The sequence below is a fragment of the Mus caroli genome, unplaced genomic scaffold (assembly GCF_978045245.1).
Source record: "Mus caroli unplaced genomic scaffold, Mus_caroli_1 scaffold_9, whole genome shotgun sequence".
Classification (NCBI taxonomy): domain Eukaryota; kingdom Metazoa; phylum Chordata; class Mammalia; order Rodentia; family Muridae; genus Mus; species Mus caroli.
The window spans coordinates 42,773,397-42,780,278 of NW_028227264.1; positions in this window are offsets into that span (position 1 = coordinate 42,773,397).

The following is a 6,882-nucleotide window of genomic DNA, read 5'->3' on the forward strand; positions in this document are numbered from 1 at the left end:
GGACCCACGTGTAAGTCAAACCCAGAGGAGACCAAAAACTACCAATTTGAAGCAATACAACCATAAATCTTCTAGGGTTTCTGTTGGTTGCAAAAGCTGTGTAACAGGTGGCCGTGTAAAAAAAACAAAGTCTCTACACAGCCCCCTAAAAGATTTGTGCCTATTGGGATTCCACTGCCTTAGACCTTAGAACAAAAGGTTGACCCAACCATTACTTCTTAACTTTCATCTCTGCCTCCAGGCACATTGGTTAACTTCATATGGAGACCATTTAAGACAGAATATACCACCTTAAATTCAGGAGCAGTAGAGGCCTTGTCAGTGCACCTGAAATAGAAATGCATTCATTCACATGTCTTCCCTCTGCTGTGGAGAGCATCCAGGTTCCATGATCAAAAGTGGAAGGATCTGTAAACACCCTGCCCCCTCTTTTTTTCTAAACAGCCAATATGCACACAATGTCTACGACTCAGCATCTGAGGCATTATCCTCTGAGGGACAGGTTAACTTGATACTCCACTTTCTTCTCTGAAGCAGTTGATGTGACGCCTGCCTGTGTGCAAAAGCAGCAGAAATACAAACTCCCTGTGGTACCTCACAGAGGACCCGCCATCCATAGAGTGAGTGAAAGGTGGATCAGAACCACAGCAGACTGTGGCAGGCCATGCTTCTCTAGGACTCTCTGTTTCTTCCTAACATGATTTAATGACTGGTTAAGAGTTCAGGCTATTTGGCTTGGGATACAGCTCAGTGGCAGAGCACTCACCTACTGAGCACAAGGACCTGGGCTCAGTTTTCACAACAATAACAACAGAGCTAAGTTTTGTGCTGTAAGGTGCTCACGTTTGGCAAGCGTGCCCAAAGTATGAACAACAGCAGCAGCTCCTTGGGGTTCTGCCCAGCTGGCAATAAGAGCAGTGTCTAATCTGCTAACAGAGCAGAATCAGTTTCCAGTTCTGGCATGAAGCTGTTAAACACCTTGGGCATCTCCCTTGACCGTCTTCGAATCTCTGGGCTGGAGATACTCCAAGTCCAACACCGTTGTCACCTCCTTCATAGGAAACCCCTGGGAGGGAAGGACACTGCCTTACAGCTCCCCACTAGCCAAAGCAAAGGACCTCTACAATCCAAAAATTGCCAAGGTCCCTGGGGAGGTTTTAGGAAAGCCTCTGCCTCATTGGCCAGTGGACAGAACTACATTCACAGGATGGTTATTAATGAGACAGGTGCATTAGGAGCCGACTCACGTTTTGATTATCCACCCTGCTGCACGCATTGGTTAGTAGTTCCTTGGGTCATCTAGGTCAAATGTCCCCTTAGCCTAGTTTCCCTAGTCCCTAGGTCACTAGAGAGGCACCTGCTTCCTTCAGCCTGTCCTAAGGGTGTGCTCATGGAGGGAGGATGCCCACCAGTCACTGGACAGAAAACACATTCCTACAACTAAGCTTGGGATAGGTGGCCACTTGCTTCCCACTTCTTCGATGTATGCATTACTGAGTGTGGGCTACATTTAGAAATGTAAGTGTGGAGACAACCCCACAGTGGGGAACTGGCTGTGTCGTCTGGCCATTTTCCACCACACCAGGCCTGGCTGGTGGGCACTTGAGAGCTTCCTTTAACATCCCTAGTCATGCAGGCTCACAGGAGGGCAGACTCACACTGGTAGAACCGGTCTACTTCCTGGTGCTCCCCGTACTTACTTCCCCAACTATGCAAAGGGGTGGAGGAGGGAAGCCTGCTATGATTGGCATCTTCCTTGCTACACCTGAGCCCAAAGGTGTTCAGGGAAAGGTCATGTGGTGGCTGTCAACACAGACGGGACTTGAGACAAGGCCAACATGGCTTCATCAGGAGCATATTGCCTTGTGGGAACATACCACCAGGAATGAAAAGGAACCCTGGACACGAAGCCATGTCACTTCCAGCAAGACAGGGACAGGCCATGGCTTTGGGTCTCATGAGCTCCTTTGTGTCTTCTTTATGCCCTTGTCCCTTGGCTCGTCCCATTGGGTGCTACTGGACTATCACCTATCTGTCGTGCCAGCAGGTTGGAGAGATGACCAGGCATGTTTTTGGTGATCAGGGTGGTAAAATGGCCCACATCATCTGTGCTGGAGGCAATCACAACGAAACTGAACAGTCAAGTAGAAAACTGTCCGCCCACAGGCCCGCCGAGCCCAGTGCAGCAGTGGAGGTTAGGGGGTCGGGCTGCTCAGGCCAGCCTCTCTGCTACAGCTTGTGATTCAGAAATAACTGGAAGCACGCTTGCTTTTTCAGTCACCGTCTTTCAACGGTTTATTCATAAGGCAATTTTTCACTTTTCACTCGTTTTCAGCCCCTTTCACATCTATCTACTCACAGTTTCTGTCTTAGCTTTAACCTTTCCCTCCTCCTCCCCCCTTCTCCCCCTCCTCCTCTTCCTCCTTCTCCTCTTCTCCTGCTCCTCCTCCTCTCCCTCTCCAAGCTCAATTTGTCCTTATTCCCCCTTTTAAAACATTAAACCGTTAAAATGGTATAGAGGCCTCAGTGGCCTCACTAACTGAACAGGTCCCTTTCACTGTCCCCTTAGGGGTCTCCTTACTGTGTTCTCAGGGCTTCCTCAGTTGCTAGTGTTTCTGTACCTTGCTCCTTTTTGTGACAATAAACTTAAAATCTTTTTTACTTGTCTTGTAAATATGATTTTGCTTAAACAAAAACAAACAAAAAAGCAACAGCAACAGCAACAGCAAAACACAAAAGGAGGGAAAGGACAAAGAAGAAAAAGGAAAAACAAGAGCAATTACATTAGACACCAGGATTCTGGTTTTGGAGTCCAGCAAGAATTTAACTTATGCATACCCACTATTCCTATTTTTTTTAAGAAATGTAGGTTTCTTTCAGGTGAGTGTATTAAAGTGCATAGTTCTCACAAGTCAGCAGGACCTACAAGCTCACTGCCCTTGGCCAAAGAAGACACAATGGCTGGTTCCACACCAATTTGCCCCCCATTCTGGGTTCCCTCTACTCTCTGATCTCTAGGCACTTATGCAGCAACCTGGTTTCCAAGGACAACAGGAAATCATGGAGTCTTAGCATAGCAAAGGTATGTTACTTCCGAGATCGCCAGAAACAATCCAGGAGTGGCTCCTTATTCTAAGGGTCAGAAAATCAGGGTGAATTGGGGGAGTGATGGGCAGACCTAAGACTAGTGCTCTTTATTCTGAGTACACAGTGTGTCTCCTGTGAGTAGGGATTTACATTCAGTTTCTTCCTTGAATATATTCCTAGACTATGAGCCCGAGACATGTGGAAGAAAGTTAGGTGACCTTGTTATTAATCTTCAGGTTAGGTTATTGATATTAGGTTATGTGTTACTGGATGACAAAGGTTTACATAGAAGTTGCTGATGTTCCATACTTCCTTAGCCTGTGTGGGTGGGAACTTGTACTCAGGGTCACTGTGCTGATACTGATGGGAGAGGGGAGGGCAGAGGCCACCTTTCTTCCCGAGTACCTCCTGCATTGGTTGGGGGTTCTCTAACAGGGCCAGGGGAACACTTTGTTTCATTGCTGTTTATGATTCCTGGGAATTGCAAGGTGGGACACTCTTTGTTTCTTCCTTCCTTCCTTCCTTCCTTCCTTCCTTCCTTCCTTCCTTCCTTCCTTCCTTCCTTCCTTCCTTCCTTCCTCTCTCTCTCTCTCTCTCTCTCTCTCTCTCTCTCTCTCTCTCTCTCTCTCTCTCTCTCTCTCTCTCTCCCTCTCTCTCTTTCTTTCTTTCCACAGAATCATGGACTCTTCCTCAGAGTTAGGCAGGCTTTTCTAGTTTGTTAGATCATACATACTTTGTTTCTAAAGGGTCGCAGGAGGTAAAGGAAACTAAAGTTCTCCACCAAAGTCTTGTCTTGGTTTAGGTCCTCGGCTGCACATTGAATTGACAGATGCTTGGACTGTTGGCATAGAGGGGCTTGCTGGGATATCTTGGGATGAGCTTGTGTTTTTAAGTGGGATGTCTCTTCTTTAATTCCTACAAGTCGGAAAACTCTGTCCCTGCCTGAGGAGAACCCCAGTGTCTTATAAACCTCAGAGATAGTTAGTCTCCGTCTAAATCAATGGTTCTCAGCCTTCCTAATGCTGCAGCAGTAAAGAAGTTCCTCATGTTGTAGTGACCCCCAACCACACAATTATTTTGTTGCTACGTCATAGCTATAATTTTGCTGTCATGAGTTGAAATGTAAGTATCTGATGTGCGACCTTCAGGATGGGGTCACTGGTTTAAACTCTTCTGCTGTGAGCTTGTTTGTTCCCCTCCCACAGTGGAGAGCAGCTGGTTTCCTTTGTCCCCAGGTGAGTTTTCCTGATGCCCAAAGATGGGGCGTTTTCCTATCGTTTCACGAAAACACATTTTGTAAGCACACTGAAGAATCTCTTACCAAAATTACCCGGTGGTGCTTATCTGTCACTTCCTCTTTCTTTCTCGATAGGGCAGAGGAAAAACTCAAAGATGACTATGTCACACTTGTGCTGAATAACACCTTCTATCTTAAACACAGAGAGAGGGAAATGTGTACACCGCCAATCCTGACTCAGCACTTGGCAAGCCTGGAAGGAGCCAACTAGGAGAAGGTTCGTTAAGTTTATAGTATTCTGAGAAGCTGGGCCACAGCAGAGAAGATTTGCATAAATCTGGTTAAAAATAACCTTCTGGAATCTTGCTGCAGTTTTCGTCTGAATCACACCGATTAGGGCTGTATTGAAATTAAAATCACTTCTCACTTATTTAAGCTGTCAGCACTACTTTGAACACTTGGACTTTGGGGTCTTTGAGGTCTTGAAAAGGGATGTGGTGGGAGGCTTCTCCATGGGTTCAGAAACTCGACGATCATCTCATAGCCGGAAGTGAATTTTAAGAGGTAGCTAATTCCAAGAATGGTCTAGCTGAAGGTAATGAAATCAATGCATTATGGGAAAAGTGCTCCACGGTTGCGGACTGGCTCATGGAGTGCCTTGAAACCTTCCTCTCATTGAGCATCTTTTAGCTGCCCCTCTGCCCTCCTCTCTGGACAACCTCCCTGGAGGCCTGGTTTTATGTTAGTAAGCCTTCTCCATGTGCATCCTATTGTTTTTCCTCCCTCTGACCTAGCCCTTTCTCATTATCTTTCTTTTTATTCTTTTTCCTTTTGGGGGGGGGGAGGGGAAAGACAGACTCTCACTATATAACCCTGATTTGCTTGGAATTCCTTATGTAGAGCAGGATGGCCCTGAACTAAAAGAGATATGCCTGCCTCCACTTAAAAGTATTGAGATTAAAAGTATGTGCTACCACACTTGATACACACACACACACACACACACACACACAGAGAGAGAGAGAGAGAGAGAGAGAGAGAGAGAGAGAGAGAATAACATCATTTACATCCGTTTATGAGAACAGAATTATTTCATTTCCCCCAATGAAAGACCATCAAGAAATGTGCTCATAAACTTCTATGATGCACCACGTATAGTCTCTATATTGTAATACGATAGGGAATATTTCTGCATAGCTTTTATGTAGCTAAGGAAATTTAAAAAAGAATTAGTGACTTCTTGAGACTTGCTTTGCCCACTGAAGACTATGTAACTCTAACAGTCCAAACTCTGGCAGAGGGGCTTAGACTCCTGGTGGGCGTTACTGTCCCACTCAACTCTATGCATAGTTGTTCCTGAGATAGAAAACAAGACCTCATCTACCGAAGAATGATGATTTATGTTAGCAGTTGCTACACCCTAGATATTAAGGAGGCTCTAAAAAATATATATATATATAAAATATATATATAACCACAATGGTTCTGCAAAACTTAGGCATCTAACCAGCACCACTTGGCACGTTAGGATAATAGGGTTCTGCTTTTCTTAACTGCACAGTTGTATGTGGCAGCATTTCAAATTCTTGGTACAAGATGGTTAAGTGAATTAGGAAGAAACCCTGAAAGCAAAAGAAAACACAAGGGAATCTGGAGGGCCGAAGTGTAAGGAGTATTGTTTTCTCAACACACAGCGTGGACTCATCAAGTTGGCCATGGTGAAATGGGAGCCACGAAAAGCATCAGAAAGGGGGTTCCAGATCCTTCTCGAGAGAGCAGTCACGTTTTAAGACCCATCTCCTATTTTTATCTTCCAAAGGGAATCACTTTGACTTGTGCTGTCTCTCTCTGGGGGCAGGTTAGGTTCTGAAACATCCATGACGAAGAAAGGAGTCTTAGTGTCACCATAGGATCCACCAGGCTCCGAGCCATGCCACCAGGAAACCTGATCTTCACACTAGTTCGGGGGTTAGTCAGCCTTTTGGAAATTCACATCAAGTACCCGAGTTGCAAACGAGCGTCCCAAGTTTGGAGTGGTGGTGGAGGAACATAGGGCATTTCTTGTGGCACATTTTGGGTTAGCTTCAAACCACAGAAACAATACTAATGTCAACAGCGAGAAAGGTTTCTGATCCCAGCTTCCCAGAAGTCCTCACCCACCTGCAGGCTGTGAGTACATACGTGCCATTTCTGAAATAGACCCTAGTCTTCCTTAGTTCCTCACTATGACCTCAGGTATACTGATACACATCCATAACTCATAAGGAGGGGAAAACTGCACAAGACTGAGAGTGATGGCACAGCACCCTGAACACACTTGGTCTCAGGAACTAAGCAGCGTCTGGCCTGGTTAGTAGTTGAAATGGGAGCATGAGATAGTTCAGGTCAGTGATGTTCACTTGCTTACTAGGACAGCCCACAGAAAGGGGAGATACTGGGCATCACGTCATATTGCTGGAAAAAGGGGGCGGGACAGAGAGAGAGACAAACTGAAAATTCTTGGCGACGTGGCTCAGTGACCCTGTGGTAGTCAATAACACAGGAACATCTTTCAAGAC